Here is a 15,257-nt window from a genome sequence, read left to right as displayed (position 1 = left end):
GAGAGAATGAAATCGTGTATTTCGACGTTTGACGTCGCTTGCTTTTCCCTGGGCTGTTTGTGGGAGAGCAGAAGGAACCGGGGAGCCCGGAGGCCAGACGCGGACTGGCCGTGGGTGGCATTTCCCGTGCTGGCGCTTGGAATCCGGACACCGTGACTGCCGGTGACTAACTCACGGTCAGAGTCCAGGTGGTGGCATCACAGCCCGGAAAGCCAGAAGTCGGTGGGAGTCTCAGCAGATGAGGGCCGGTCCCTGGTGGTAAACGGGAGGAAAAGCTGGGATTAAATCGTTCGGGTTGGGAATTGAACGAATAGCTCGGGGGTTGGGGGGGGGGCTGTCCACAGATGAGTCCTCATTTGTTAGGTGTGGACAGGTCGTTGCCCAAGGCCTGACCTGGGTGCTGGGGGCGGAGGCCACGTTTAGGCGGACAAGCAGAGGGTGGGGGGCCCTGCATCCAAGGGACCGACAGGGAGGAGAGCAGAACGGTGCCCACGAGGACGCGCCAAGACAGAAAACAAGGGAATGTCACTAGGCCAGGGTTGGGGGGGTGGCAGGTGACCTGCAGGGAAACAAAGGTATCTAGAGACGTTGCTGGGGAAGCCGGAAGCTGGTCCTGACAGCTGAGAGCCTGGGGCCCTGACACGGGCGGGGACAAAATTGGTGGTTCAGACTTGCTGGGCGGGCACGTGCCTAGGTTCCCCATGTAACCAGCCTATCGGTCTTTATGTGTTTTCCCACATCTCCAGATTTTTAAAAATAAATCCTTAGGGGCGCCTGGGTGGCTTGGACAGTTAAGCGTCCGACTCTTGGTTTTGGCTCCGGTCACTGATCTCACGGTTCGTGGATTTGAGCCCCGCGTCCGGGATCGCACACGGGAACCAGCCGTGGTTACAGCGTCTCCCAAGAGCAGAGCGAGAACGATACACCGTATGGAGGTTGGGGCCTAGCGAGCCGACTCGTGTTCTGTTACCAGAGGCCAGTAACCTCTCTGGGCCTCTCTGGGCCTCAGTGTCTGACGTTCATAAAGCGAAGGACGTAGAACATGCTAGTGATTTGCCAGCTTGTGATCTGGAGCTGGGTGAAGGTGACCTGATGGCATTTTCACGGATTTTAGGAGGCCACGACAAGGCAGCTCAAACCATTAGCTACGACGGCAGTGAGCTTTGTAGACCAAAGTGGAGGAACCCCACACAAGTCTGGGAGGGGGGAAGGCGGGACCCCTGGCCCCTCGCCGGGGACTTCCGCTCACCATCCCTGGCTCGGCCCTATTGACGGGGTCCTGTGTGTTGAGGGTAGTTTGGAGGGGCTGATGCGGGCAGAGGGGGACTCCGTTGGGACCCCGGACAGAGACCCTTCTGGATGGACCTGATCTGCTCTGATTTCAGGAGCGAGTTAGTTTATTCGTGCCAGAGAACTTACCCGTACTGGGTGGGCTCCAGGCAGCGTGGAGATACAGAAGGAGGAGACCCAGGTCTCAAGGGGCTCAGAGTCCGGTTCACTGGAAGTATGTCCAGAAGCTTCCAGAAGCCCAGTGGCAAAGCCAACAGCAGTGTGGAGCTGGTCAGAGGCGTCTGTGCGGGGCCCCCAGAGGCCACCTGCAGGGAAAGGGAGCCTCTCTGACTCCAGACAGCCACCCCGCGTCCCTGTGTCTCCAGGTGTGAAGGAATCCATAAAACACTCAGGCTGCTGTGTCTACAAGCACCTGCTGGCCCTAGTGGAGGGTAACGAATTGGTTAAATCAGGAGAGGCCTTGTCTTAATTTAGGCTCCTGGTGGCACACACTGTCAGGCGTGTGGATCTCAGGACAAGAACGGAGCACCGCGGTCTGGTTTGGTCGGTTCGGCGGTTCGAGGAAATCATCATCGATAATTGTCTCGTTCTTTGTTTTCCCCTCCGGTGCTCCCACCTGCATGGAGCCAAGTGCACAGAGGCGAGGCGGGAGAGAGAAGAGAATGGATCTGTGTCATTTTTTGAGGTCAGTGGAAATCATTCTTTGAAGCGCCCCCCCCCCCCCCAGGCAGATTTGCTCCCGAATCCTGAATCGGTGGGCACCATGTCTCTTCCCTGGACGACAAGCATGGGGTCGTCACGGCCAGTGGAGACCAGTAGGGTCTTGTTCCGTTGATCAAGTATTTTGGATCAATAAGTGATGTTGTACTTTTGCCTGGTTGGTCTAGACCTAAATCACCCAGAGGTGATTTTATTCTCCAAGGTCACCCCAACCTACACTGTTGGCCAACAATTGGTTTGACGTTTAGTTTATTCTTTTTATCTTGTTAGCTATCAGTGGTTATCCGCTCTGATCGAAGCCTACACAAGGAGAAATATTTGTTGCTACTCATATTGCATTATTGCTTGTATTGTTAAATAGATTAACCCGGTATTAAGTTAGCAGTTGGTTGCATATTTTTGACATTAAGATGTTTTCATTGTTGAGCTTGAACGCTTTCTTTTTTTTTTTTTAAAGAAACTATCTTTTTTTTTTTTTTTTATGTTTATTTATTTTTGGGACAGAGAGAGACAGAGCATGAACGGGCGAGGGGCAGAGAGAGAGGGAGACACAGAATCGGAAACAGGCTCCAGGCTCTGAGCCATCAGCCCAGAGCCCGACGCGGGGCTCGAACTCACGGACCGCGAGATCGTGTCCTGGCTGAAGTCGGACGCTTAACCGACTGCGCCACCCAGGTGCCCCGAGCTTGAACGCTTTCTTAATTGATGGCTGCTGTTAAGCCGACTGTGGTTAACGTTTATGCTTACTCTCTAAAAACAGTTGGATCCTGGTTCTAGAATGCTGTACCTTTTCAGGTTATATTTTACACTTACATTCGAATTTGGGGGTTTTTAGGTAAGTTTACAGTTGAGCTAAAATTCTGTTCTGGGTAACCAGCTGTCACCAGGCTCGTGAGGCTTTTCACCTCCACCTCCAAATCTTCTCACTAGTTTGCAACATAGATGAGTTCATCCTGTAAAGAGTGTTCAGAGGCGCTCGTCTGGTTTCGGAGGGCCTGGCTTAAGTTCTCTTTGTTAGGTTATTCTAGCGAATTCACCACGCCACAGCTACCAGGGGTAATCTTTGCTGTATAGCGCTTTTAATCTTTCTTCTGTCTTTCCCTTGTGGCACTCTCTCTGTGGCGCCAAGTTAAGTTTCTGTCTCCTATACTTTCAAGAATTAACCAAGTGGTTTGGTTTATTGTTTTACGTTAGTTGAATGTGTGGTTGTTTGGGCCAGTTTTGGCTCACGATGGTCACTTTGATATGCAGTCTTCTGGGTGTAAGCCAGATGCTTTGTTTAAGCTACGTCTCGTTTTATCCAAGCCCACTTTCCAATATGCTTACCTTGTTACGACTTGCCTCTTGTGTTTTTTACGGTTCGAATAGATCGTCTTTGGGTTTTGTCACTCGAGGAGGGTGACAGGTGGTGTGTGCGTGCTTCATGGCCTGATTCAATTGAGCTCTCTAGTCTCAATTTATTACTAAATCCTCCTTTGGTTCTTAATTTCATAAGGACTTCATGGAAAGTGTTCTGGCACGGAAAACGTACCCCATTACTTCCCACCTCACAGGTTACGCCTTGACCCAACTTTTTAAAAAAATTTTTTAATGTTTATTTTTGACAGAGAGAAAGAGAGACAGAGCATGAGTGGGGGAGGGTCAGAGAGAGAGGGAGACACAGAGTCCGAAGCAGGCTCCAGGCTCCGAGCTGTCAGCACAGAGCCCGACGTGGGGCTTGAACTCGCGGACCTCAAGCCGAAGTCGGACGCTCAACCGACTGAGCCACCCAGGCGCCCCTTGACCTGATTTTTTAATGTTAAGATACCTGTGGTCATTTTTCTTCCTTTTTAGGGTTTGCTGAAGGTGGCGGTGTATAGACTGGATTTGCAAGGGGTGGTGAGGTATATCGGGGCTTGTCGATTACAGAACGGGCTCCTCTAGGCATATAAAGCACCGCCAAGTCCTTTGAGTTTTAACCTGTTGCTATAGTTCTCTGGCGGATAGATTTGTTTAATTAGCTAAGTTTAGGGTTGAGGATAGCGGGGTATCCAATCCCAGCTTGGGTTTTAGCTATCCTGTGGTCGGAGGTGTTAAAGTTACTTTCGTGCTATAGTTGTATGTTACCTGTAGCTTTTGCCGGCGTAGTAAAAGTTTAACAGTAGCGTGGGGTTCCTCTATGACACGCTTTACGCCGTGGGTCTATTAGTTCGGGTGAATCGTGTGACCGCGTGGGTGGCTGGCATGAAATTTACCAACCCTAATTCAATATGGCTTAGTCGAACTTTCATTCATGGCTTAATTTTTATCCCCACTGTATCCTGTGGGCGTGTGGCTAAGCAAGGTGTCACAAGCTACATTGTTATTGTTTGTGCTTCACACCCACTCCTTTAGATCATGATGATTGAGAGGCGTTTTTCACCCTTCCGGAGGCTTCCACGTGTAATTCTCTTTAACTAATGGAAAGGCTAGGGCCAAACCTTGGTGTTTATGGAGTCTGATGATTCATCTAGGCATTTCCGGTGCCTTGCTCTGTGTACTGAAGCTACCTTAACAGGGAACATGTTGGATTGGTTGGTGAATTTATGGGATTAGTTGTGAGAGAATATTGCCCAGTCGGTACGGATTAGCGCTCGAGGTGAATCGAGGTGTCACACCGGTATTTGCGACTGATGTTTCATTGGGGTTTTGGGTGTATTTATAAAGATTTGTACTTAGGCCTTCTGTTTGGATGTGAATTTAGTCTTGTTTTGGGGGGTTGGACAATGATAAATTGGACAATGATAAATACGTATTCTTATCATAGGGTTACAGGGGGTTGGGGGGTTTTGGTTAAGCCAATTATCAGTTGGATAAAGATGTGTGCGTGTGTGTACATGTACGTGCGTGTGTACGTGTATGTGTGTCCGGTTGAAGCATTAGAGTTAAGGTACATGTCCTGTAACCATTGACTGAAATACACCTTGTTTGTGTGAATGCGGAGACATAGCACAGTGAATTAGCCCAGCGACGAGTTATTTGACTGCGTCGAGACCTTTATGGTCATAGCTGAATCAGAGCAAGTCCCCCCCCACCCCCCCAAATTTAAAAAATACCAAATGCATGACACCGCAGTTATGTGTGATCATGGGCTGATCAGTCATGAGTCCATCGAGATGTTCTATTTGAGATAACTGTAGGATTCACTGACTGGAGGGCCCTGAAGTAAGAACAGGATGCCAGGTTCGGTTCCAGTATAGAAACCCTGAGTCTCATGGGGGCGGGTGATCTCATGGTTTGTGGGTTCGAGCCCCGCGTCAGGCTCCGTGCTGATGGCTCAGCGCCTGGAGCCTGCTTCGGATTCTGTGTCTCCCTCTCTCTCTGCCCCTCCCCTGCTCACACTCTGTCTCTTCCTCAAAAATAAATAAACATTAAAAAAAAGAAAACACACTGGTCAACTCGGTTTTGTGAGTCCTGTCCCCCCACCCGCCGCCCATCCCCCGCGCTTTCTTCTGGGAGTAACACCCGTGGGAGGGGCGGGGCGGCACTGGTCCTCGGTGGACACCTGTCACGTACAATGTACAACGTATCACCTGTTCATCTTCCGGCACGCCACGGTGGGTGCAAGAGTGTCAGCGGCTTCACCTGGTTGTGGATTAGGTCCCCAGAACTTCTTCATCTTGCAACCCTGAAACTCTGTACCCGGTGAGCAGCTCCGTGGCGGCTCACCCCCCCCCGTCCCCGGCAGCCACTGTTCTACCGTCTGTCTCTGATTTTGAGTGCTCGAGATGGCTCACATAAGTGGAGTCGTACGGTATTTGTATTTTGTGACTGACCACTCAGCGTGATGTTCTCCGGGTGCATCTGTGGTGTAGCAGGTGACAGTCTTTCCTTCCATTTTCAGGCTGGATAATACCGTGTCGTGTGTATAGACCACGTTTTCTTTACCCATTCATTGGTCAGCGGACACTCGGGATTGCTTCAACCTCTGTTACTGTGAATAATGCTGCAGTGAACATAGGGGTGTAAAGGTCTCTTTGACATCCTGCTTTCAGTTCTTTTGGGTGTCGACCCGGAGGTGGGATTGCTGGATCCTGGGGTAGTTTTATTCAACTCTCTGAGGATCCCCCATACTGTGTTCCACAGCGGCTGCACCATTTTACATCCCCACCATCAGGGCAGGAGGGCTCTGATCTCTCCCCATCCTCATCCAGTTTTCCCACCACCTTTTTATTTTTTTATGTTTATTTATTATTATTTTTTTATTATATGAAATTTATTGTCAAATTAGTTTCCATACAACCCCCAGTGCTCATCCCAAAAGATGCCCTCTTCAGTGCCCATCCCCTCCCCTCCCCTCCCATCAACCCTCAGTTTGTTCTCAGTTTTTAAGAGTCTCTTATGCTTTGGCTCTCTCTCCCACTCTAACCTCTTTTTTTTCTGTTTTCTCCTTTCCCTCCCCCATGGGTTTCTGTTAAGTTTCTCAGGATCCACATAAGAGTGAAAACATATGGTATCTGTCTTTCTCTGTATGGCTTATTTGTGTTTATTTATTTTTGAGACAGAGGCAGACAGACAAAGTGGGGGGGGAGGGGCAAAGAGAGAGGGAGACCCAGAATCCGAAGCAGGCTCCAGGCCCTGAGCTGTCAGCACAGAGCCCGACGTGGGCCTTGAACCCACGAACTGTGAGATCATGACCTAAGCGGAAGTTGGATACTTAACCAACTGAGCCACCCAGGAGCCTCACCCAGCACCATCTGTTGAAGAGACTGTCCTTCTCCAGTTAAGTGGTCTTGATACCATTGTCGAATATCATTTGACCTTCCACACATGAGTTCATTTCCGGGGTCTTCGTCCTGTTCCATTAATCTGTCTTTATGCCAGCACCACAGTGTTGATTCTGTAGCTTTGTAGTAAGTTTGAAATCAGGAAGCGTGTTCTTCTTTTTCAAGATGGTTTTGTTTGGGCTATTTGAGGTGCCTTGAGGTGTTGAATTTTGGGATGCTTTTTTCTATTTCTGCCAAAAATGCCATTGAGATTTTGATAGGGATTGCATTGAGTCTGTACATTGTTTCTACAAAATTGACATCTTAACATTATTAAGTCTTTGATCCATGAACATGGGATGTCTTTCTGTTTATTTGTGTCATCTTTCCTTTTTTTTCCAGCAATTTCCAGTGTCCAGGTCTTTTGCCTCCTTGGTTAAATTTCTTCCTAAGTGGTTTAGTCTTTTTGATGCTCTTGTGAATGGCATGATTTTCTTAGTTTCCTTTTTGGATTGTTCTTTGTTGGTCTACGTTGGTTTTGACTGAGGTGATCTCTGACCGTAGGATCCACACCATATCCCCCTGTCCCAAGCGTGGGGCCGTCTCAGTTTCTCCATCCCTGCCCCCTGTCCCTCTGCGTGCTTCTGTGCCCATGTTGGGGGCCACAGGAAGCCCAGAGAGTCTTGAGTTCTGCCTGTCGCATCATGCAGCTGCCTTTGCTCTTGAGTGTTGGTGCCTCGGTAGGACAAGGACCTCTGAGAGCCTGGGGTCTCCAGCAGGAGTGGGCAGGTCTCCCATGATGTCTGGGGCTCTAGAACCTACCTCCCCGGAGGGCAGCCTGACGAGGGAGACGAGGGGGCCATGGGGCCTGGGCTCTTCACAGGCACTTCTCTCCCTCAGACTCTTGTCCCTGATGAGGCATCAGACTCAGCCAACATTCTTCCCCAGCTCTTTTGGTCTCCCATCAGTGTAGCTATTTTAAACATAGAAGGGAATGGGGCACCTGGGTGGCTCACTGTTTGGAGCGTCTGACTTTGGTTCAGGTCATGATCTTACAGTGTGTGAGTTCGAGCCCTGCATCGAGCTCATTGCTGTCAGCACAGATTCTGCTTCAGATCTTCTGTCCCCCTCTCTCTCTGCCCCTCCCCTGCTTGCACTCTGTCTCAAACATCAATATACATTAAGAAAATAAATAACGTAAAAGGTTGAAGGCTCTACCGCCTGTTCCCGCAGAAGTTTCCTCTCGGGGCAGAGGTCTGGGCTGCTTCTAGGCCTGAAAGCCAGTGAGTCGGGATGAAAGGAAAGCCGGGCATGGGGCTGCCTCATCACCTGGCTGCCTCCCTTCCCGGCTGCCCCCACCTCGGGCTCTTGGGCCAATGGAGGAGGACCCAGAATTGGGGTTAGATCTCAGTGTGGTCCTGGGACCACCAAGTCCAAACTGTGTCATGACAATGCTAAGACACTCTTCGCCCTTTTCATTCTCCTCACATGAGTGGTGTGAGCTAGAATTTTCCAGAAGCTGCATGACGCAGCATCACAAGGCATCGAATGTGAAAGGTCGGAGAATCCCGCTGTCTTCTGCGAGACTATGCATTCTGTTAAAGAGAGTTACAGAAATGTCACTAAGTGCCACTCTTTTCATTAAAATATAGTCATTTTCTGGGCACCTGGGTGGCTCAGTCAATGGAGCATATGACTCTTGATCTCAGGGTCGTGAGTTTGAGCTTCATGTTCGGTGTAGAGATTACTTAATAAATAAAGCTTTAAAAAAATAAAATATAGTCATTTTCATAAATACATTATTTATGATTTTTAAATTTTTTGTTTATTTGTTTTTGAGACAGAGCATGAATGGGGGAGGGACAGAAAGAGGGAGACACAAAATCCGAAGCAGGCTCCAGGCTCTGAGCTGTCAGCGCAGAGCCCGACATGGGGCTCGAAACCACGAACCGTGAGATTATGACCTGAGCCCAAGTTGGACGCTCAACCGACTGAGCCACCCAGGCGCCCTATATGTTATTTATGTTAACATCAAATGTTATTGTTATTTTTTTTTTAACATTTATTTATTTTTGAGACAGAGACAGAGCGTGAAGGGGGGAGGGGCAGAGAGAGAGGGAGACATAGAATCGGAAGCAGGCTCCAGGCTCTGAGCCATTAGCCCAGAGCCCAAGACGGGGCTCAAACTCACGGACCGTGAGATCATGACCTGAGCTGAAGTCGGACGCTTAACCGACTGAGCCACCCAGGCACCCCTATGTTACTGTTATTTTAAAAGGAACTGATAATGTCATTAAGTTAAAAGGAGGCTCAGGTGTAATTTCTAAATAGGACAGAATTATTCTACATTACAGAAGGCCTTTGGAGTCCTCAGTAACGCTCGTGAGCACACAGGGGTCCCGAACCAAGAGGTCAGGAGGGCCACCGCTCCCTTCTGGTGGCTTTTGGTTCAACTGTCCTTGGACCACATGCCCTTCTGGCCTCTCCAGGGCCTCCCTCTGCCTTGACCTTCCCGTTCTGCTAGCTTCCGGTCACAGTGGCCACACGAGGGCAGCAGGCTTCCAGGAGCCACCGTGGGGCCCTCCAGGCCGGGTTTACCAGGCCTCGCCTGCGGCACCGGGTTTCTGTCCAGTCTCTGGCCGCCAGTGCCGGAGAAGCAAAGATGATAAACCCACGTCGTGGCCCGCGGGAGGCTCAGGCCCTCAAGCGCCCCCTGCCGTGAGCTGGGGAGCCAGCAGACGACTGCGCGTCTGAAACAGTCACAGGGTGCAGGCCAGAGCGGGGCCACACGGCAGGGTGGACGCCTTCAGCGCACGAACCTCGACGTCCTACGTAGCTGAGCCGAGACGCCAGTTCTCCAGGGGCTCAGCCTTTACCTGTGAGGATTCGTTCTCACGGCCCTGCCTGGGAAGGAGCCCCTCGTTACCAAGCAGGGGTGCGGCAAGGGGAGCCAGGGAGCAGAGGAATCCCACCAAACGCTTGATGTGGTCTGGGATGAAGCGGGCTGTTAAGGGGCAAATGTGGCGTCTTACCCAGACCTGGGACCTCACTGCTCATCGGCCGTGGACGTCTCTAGTGGTGGGAAAGAAAGCCTGTGGCCCTAGACGACCCTCTCCCTTCCTCTTAGCCCTCGGTCCCAGTGACCGCTCCTCACGACCTGAAAGCGACCTGGCAGGGACAGCTGGCTCGGATGCCGGTCAGGACAAAGGTCGTGCCATCTAAAATTGCAGGACAAGTCTTCGGGTCCCGAGACTCCTGGCTGCTGAGCCGTGTTCCTTCCCTCTTACCTATAATGCCAGCCCCACACTGGCTTTCTTCTCTAAGTGTTCATCATCAGCCCAGTGATAGACAAAAGATCAGTTTTTGCTCACGTACGGTCTCGGAGTTTAGAGTAGGGCTTTGAAGGAGCAGGCCGGGGATATTCCTGGTTCCGCCACGTGTTAGCTCTGTGACCTTGGGCTGACTGGCTTCCCTTCAGTCTCAGTATCTCAAGTGTAACAAAGGGATGCTGGATGATGTCTGAGGTGGCTGTGAGAATCCTGTGGCTTTAGGTCTCTAAAGTGCTTATGGGGCACCTGGATGGCTCAGTCGGTTGAGCGTCCGACTTCAGCTCAGGTCATGATCTCACGGTGCGTGGGTTCGAGCCCCGCGTCGGGCTCTGTGCTGACAGCTCGGAGCCTGGAGCCTGCTTCCGATTCTGTGTCTGCCTCTCTGTCTGCCCCTCCCCTGCTGACGCTCTGTCAATCTCTCTCTCAAAGAATAAACATTAAAAAAAATAAAAATAAAGTGCTTAAACGAGTGCCTGGCTCGTGGCAAATGCTCAATAAACGATAACGTGTTAAACATCACTGCATTTGAAATGCACGACGTTTTCAGATGCCAGAGTCAGAAAGAATCTCAAAAGTCGTCTGATTCGGTGTTTTTTTCTTCTCTCAGGATGTTCCGTGAGAAAGGGCTCTGTGGCCAAGCATGACAGGGCATTTAAAATTCAAGGTAGTATATGAAGGGCGCAGAGAAGTCACAGGGTCAAGAAACCGTTCAACTTGGACTGTTCCGACGTTGGTCAGACTGATCGACCACAGAACCCTCTCCACATGTCCCCTCTGGACTCCTGGGCTGCTGGTGTCGGTACAACACCTGCGAACCACACAGCAGACGGTCCTGTGACTCTTCCCCTTAGTGACTGTGGACATTCTGCAGGGACATCGGGCCACAAGTACTTGGTCCCCATGGACACTCACCGCAGATAACAGCAGTGGGGGAAGGTTTGCCTTGTGCCGGACGCTGTCATAAACACTAAACGCGTGTTATCTTCGTTCTTAGAATAACATTACGAGAGAGTCCTTATCTCCTTCCACGGGTGAAGAAACTGAGGCTTAGAAGAGCCAAGTAACACTTGCCCGAGGTCACGTGGCTGGAAAGCACCAGAATGCAAACTCCGGTCGTCTGACTTTGGGATCCCCACCAGCCTGGGCTGCTTCCTGCGGCCACTGCATCACCTCTAACTGTTGGAAGGTCCTTCCTTGTCTTGAGCCGAAGTCCATTCCCAGCCACGCCCCTTTCTCCCAGGCGCACCCGACAGCGATTTCAGTTCTGACACCCTCTGCCTGTTGTTTCGAGAGCTTTATCCAGTCCGCTCCTTTTTCTCTTTTAGGTACGTGAGCATCCCTTTTGGATAGAGAGACTCAACTGAACACGACTCCGTCTACTCCACTATAATACGATGGTTACGCTTTTAGGATATCACCTGGTGTCAAGAAACGTAACTTTTGGGGCGCCTGGGGGGCTCAGTCGGTTAAGCGGCCAACTTTGGCTCAGGTCACGATCTCGCGGTCCGTGAGTTCGAGCCCCACGTCGGGCTCTGTGCTGACCGCTCAGAGCCTGGAGCCTGTTTCAGATTCTGTGTCTCCCTCTCTCTCTGACCCTCCCCCGTTCATGATCTGTCTCTCTCTGTCTCAAAAATAAATAAACGTTAAAAAAAAAATTAAAAAAAAATAAAAAAGAAACGTAACTTTTTTTCCAGGGAGTTCTTGGCCAATACAGGAGCTTTTTTTTTTTAGACAAGGTTAAGGGATAAAAAGTTTTCAATGTACAATGCCAAAATCTTTCCATCAAGAATTTTGATCACGGGGATGCCTGGGTGGCTCAGTCAGTTAGCCGTCTGACTCTGGCTCAGGTCATGAGCTCACGGTTCCTGAGTTCGAGCCCCACTTCAGGCTCTGTGCTGACACCCTCCCTTCTCTTTCTCTCTCCCTGCTCCTCGTGGGATTCTGTCTTTCTCCCTCCCTCTCTGCCCCTCGCTCACCCCACCAGAGCCCTCTCTCTCTCTCAGAAAAAAAAAAAAAAAAGAATTTTGCTCACAGCTGTTTTTCATAGCCCCAGGGATATTGCTCTGGGAACTTCAGCCACACTTGATGGCCCCAGCTTCTGCTCTCTGCCCCCCTCCCTCCAAGCATCGTTCCCAGTTTCTTACCAGGCTCACCATTTCTACCCTTGTGACTCATTGTTTGGTAAACAAGGCACAAAGCCAGGAAAACCTAGCAGCCGGCTGTTCCTAACAGCCTCCCAGGCGCTGTGCTGGTCCCAGCTGTGATCTGCTTATAACCGATGGTGGTGCCTAGTGAGGCAAATTGCTTTTTTACTATTGAATCAATTTCCTTAGAGCCCGTTGTAGTTCTGAAAACCCCACTGAAGAACACTGGGACTCTGACTGGACCAGTGTAGCTTGGAAGGATCGCTCTCTTGTTCCGAGCCCTGTACTTCATTAATTCAGCTCAAGAGCTCAGGTTTTGGGGCCCTGCATTACCCAGAGATACATATGGAGCTTGTTTTCAACCAGAATTAATTCCTCCCTGATTCCGCTATACCTCTGCAGGTGTGTTTTGGAGCCCCCACTGAAGATGCTATGTTTACATTTATTCAAGTTCATTCGATTAGACCAGTATCGTTCTTCCAGCCTCCGGTGATTGTCTGGGAGGCTGATGATGAAGGAGAAGCCTGGTGTCCTCTGTGAAACTGATCACTAGATGAGCATTTCCCAACAGAATGTTCCATGGCGATGGAAAAGCCATATAGCTCAGTGGTACACGATGGTACCTGTTGGTGGCTGTTGAACACCTGAACTGAGGCTGATGCAACTGAGGAGCTGAATTTTAAATTGTATTTAATTCTGAACAAATTTTCATAGTCACATACGGCTAGTGGATACCACAGTGGACAGGGTACATCTAGATGTTTACCTGAGAACTGGGCAAAAACTCTGATCAGACCACCCAACTCTAACCGACTGAGCCACCCAGGCGCCTCTATATACACATATTTTAAAGAAAATGGTTTTTTGGGTTTTTTTTTCATACTTGTGGAAGGAATTCATGCCCGCTGTGGCGAAATGCAGGAGAGCACATAGAGGAAATGAACAATGACCAATAATCCTGCCGTCGGGGACAACTGGTGTTACTGTTTCAGCATATTGCCTTCATCTTTTTTCTGTGGGGATATCTTTCACATCGCTGAGAACATACGTTCTCTGACATTTGCATACTGGTGTTTTTCATCGACAGTGTTTTCTCAGATCGTTAAACATTCTTCCAAAACAGTCTTAAAGGCTGTAGAGCAGTTCATTATATTAATGACTAATCATTTGTATGACCAGTCCCCCATGGCTGTACTTTTGGGTTGCGTCTAACTTTTTCTGTTATTGTAAATAAACCGACGGTCACGTCTTTTTGTCCAAAATAGCTCTGTGTATGATTTGCATTGATTCCTCCGCACAGACTTCCTGAAGGAGTATCGTTAAGGCTAAGGATATGAACACTGTTGGTTCGTTTGTTTGTTTTAAGCTTATTTATTTATTTTGAGACAGAGAGCATAGGGCAGAGAGAGGGGGAGAGAGGGAGACTCCCAAGCAGGCTGTGGTGGCGCACGAATCATAACCCAAGCCAAAATCAAGAGCCGGATGCTTAACCGAACTGAGCCACCCAGGCACCCCATGGATATGGACACCTGTTAAGGCTAATTCTTTCAAGAGAGGACGGGAAGTTAGCCCAGACCCCGTGCCAGCTCTCGGCGGTTAATGCTTTCCCTTCTGAACGTTGGACACCGTTTGATTATCATCCCACATTAATGTCCAGTCTGCCAGTGTATGCTTCTTAGATTCCAGTTTCCTAGCCTTTATGAAAATCGGGGTGACGGGTTCCCCCGTCCTCCAGCAGCACCTCTGTGTATTAAAGTTCCTGCAGGATGAAGTCAGCTCGTCGGTGGGGCCCGCCCCGTTCGTTCATCCACTCGGTGCGGTCCTGCTACCTCCTTCTGTACTTGGAGCTTCAATTCTTGTCTTGCTGTCACTGTTCTTACACTTTCCACGCTGGTGATCTTTCCCCCTAATACGGGAAATGGAACGAGTGTGCGGCAGAGGCTGCTAACCGCTCGACAAAATCCGCGTTCGTGCTCCTGAACGCACACCAGGACCACCTTCCCCAAGCTCCCGGGCCATGGGGGGGGGGGGGGGGGGGGGCGCGTGGTTGAGCTCCAGCCAACTGCGCATGAGCGGAAGTGACGTACTGCTTCCAGGCCTGGCGCGTCAAAACCCACCCTGTGGGAGGGAGACGTCTCCCGGGGCAACGTGAGGAGGGCGGGCTAAGGAACCCCTACCTACAGTTGTGTTAGGTCGTGGACCCGCTTTTCTCTTTTGCCCTCTTTGGGCTCGGTTGCGATTTATAACTTCATTTAGTCCTGCTTGAGCGGCCTTTCCTATATTCTTGGATCATGAGATCAGCCCCACCTAAATGTCCTGGGGATTCTCCTTCCCACGTGTTGGCAACACGCTTGACCGTCCGGCGGGCCCTCCCCAGCTGCCCCCAGACTCCTGGGTCCCAGGGAGCTTTCTCGCATTTCCCCTTGCAGACAGATGCCCCTGCTGGTGCAGAATTGGATCCGCAATGGTACTCCTCTGCACTTTCTCCGAGAAATTTTGGTGAGAGTTTAGCAGAAATTGTATTGCAGTTTCGGTAGGGTGATGAGAAGCCGTTGCGTGCCTGCTGCATAAGGAAGGTGGGTCTTGCTGGGAGGCGGGGGGGGGGGTGGGGGGGGTGGGGAAGGGGGGCGGTCTGTACCCTGATGAGTGTGACCGCTGAGTTTGGCAGACCGGCCTCACCGGGTACAGTGAGAATTTGGTGTTCCGGAAGCCATCTGAAAGGGAGGGTTAAGGAAGACAGGTGGGCAGGGGAGGGCAGGGAAAAACTGGACCACCCCCTGAGAGGAGTCCGCTGATCAAAGTCCCCAGAGGATAGGATGGCTAAAGAACCCTGGAGAACAGAGGTGTCTAATGGTGAATTTGCAGCTGTTGTGTGACCCCTCCATTCCCTTCAAGGGCTTGGCGCAGCTCTGGACAGACGCGGCGCGCCGGTGGCAGGACGGCCACAGGCTGGAGGGACTCGGCAGCTGCAGGCGCTCAGGGCCCGGGGGGTGATTGTGTGGACGTGAGCCTTCTCCTCCCCGCCCCACCCCCCCTTCAGCCCAGCCTCC

At 50.7% G+C, this 15,257-nt stretch overlaps 1 long non-coding RNA gene across 1 annotated transcript; it reads left to right on the top strand.

Annotated features, from left to right (window-relative positions):
- Positions 1-587: 587 nt before the first annotated feature.
- Positions 588-13,469, top strand: LOC128313020 (uncharacterized). The gene is made up of 2 exons (XR_008293126.1): positions 588-1,975; positions 10,671-13,469. It is a non-coding gene; the product is annotated as an uncharacterized LOC128313020 (long non-coding RNA).
- The last annotated feature ends 1,788 nt before the right edge of the window (positions 13,470-15,257 follow it).

This window comes from Acinonyx jubatus, chromosome E4, assembly GCF_027475565.1.
Source record: "Acinonyx jubatus isolate Ajub_Pintada_27869175 chromosome E4, VMU_Ajub_asm_v1.0, whole genome shotgun sequence".
NCBI lineage: Eukaryota > Metazoa > Chordata > Mammalia > Carnivora > Felidae > Acinonyx > Acinonyx jubatus.
This window is presented reverse-complemented; position numbering and strand designations above follow the sequence as displayed.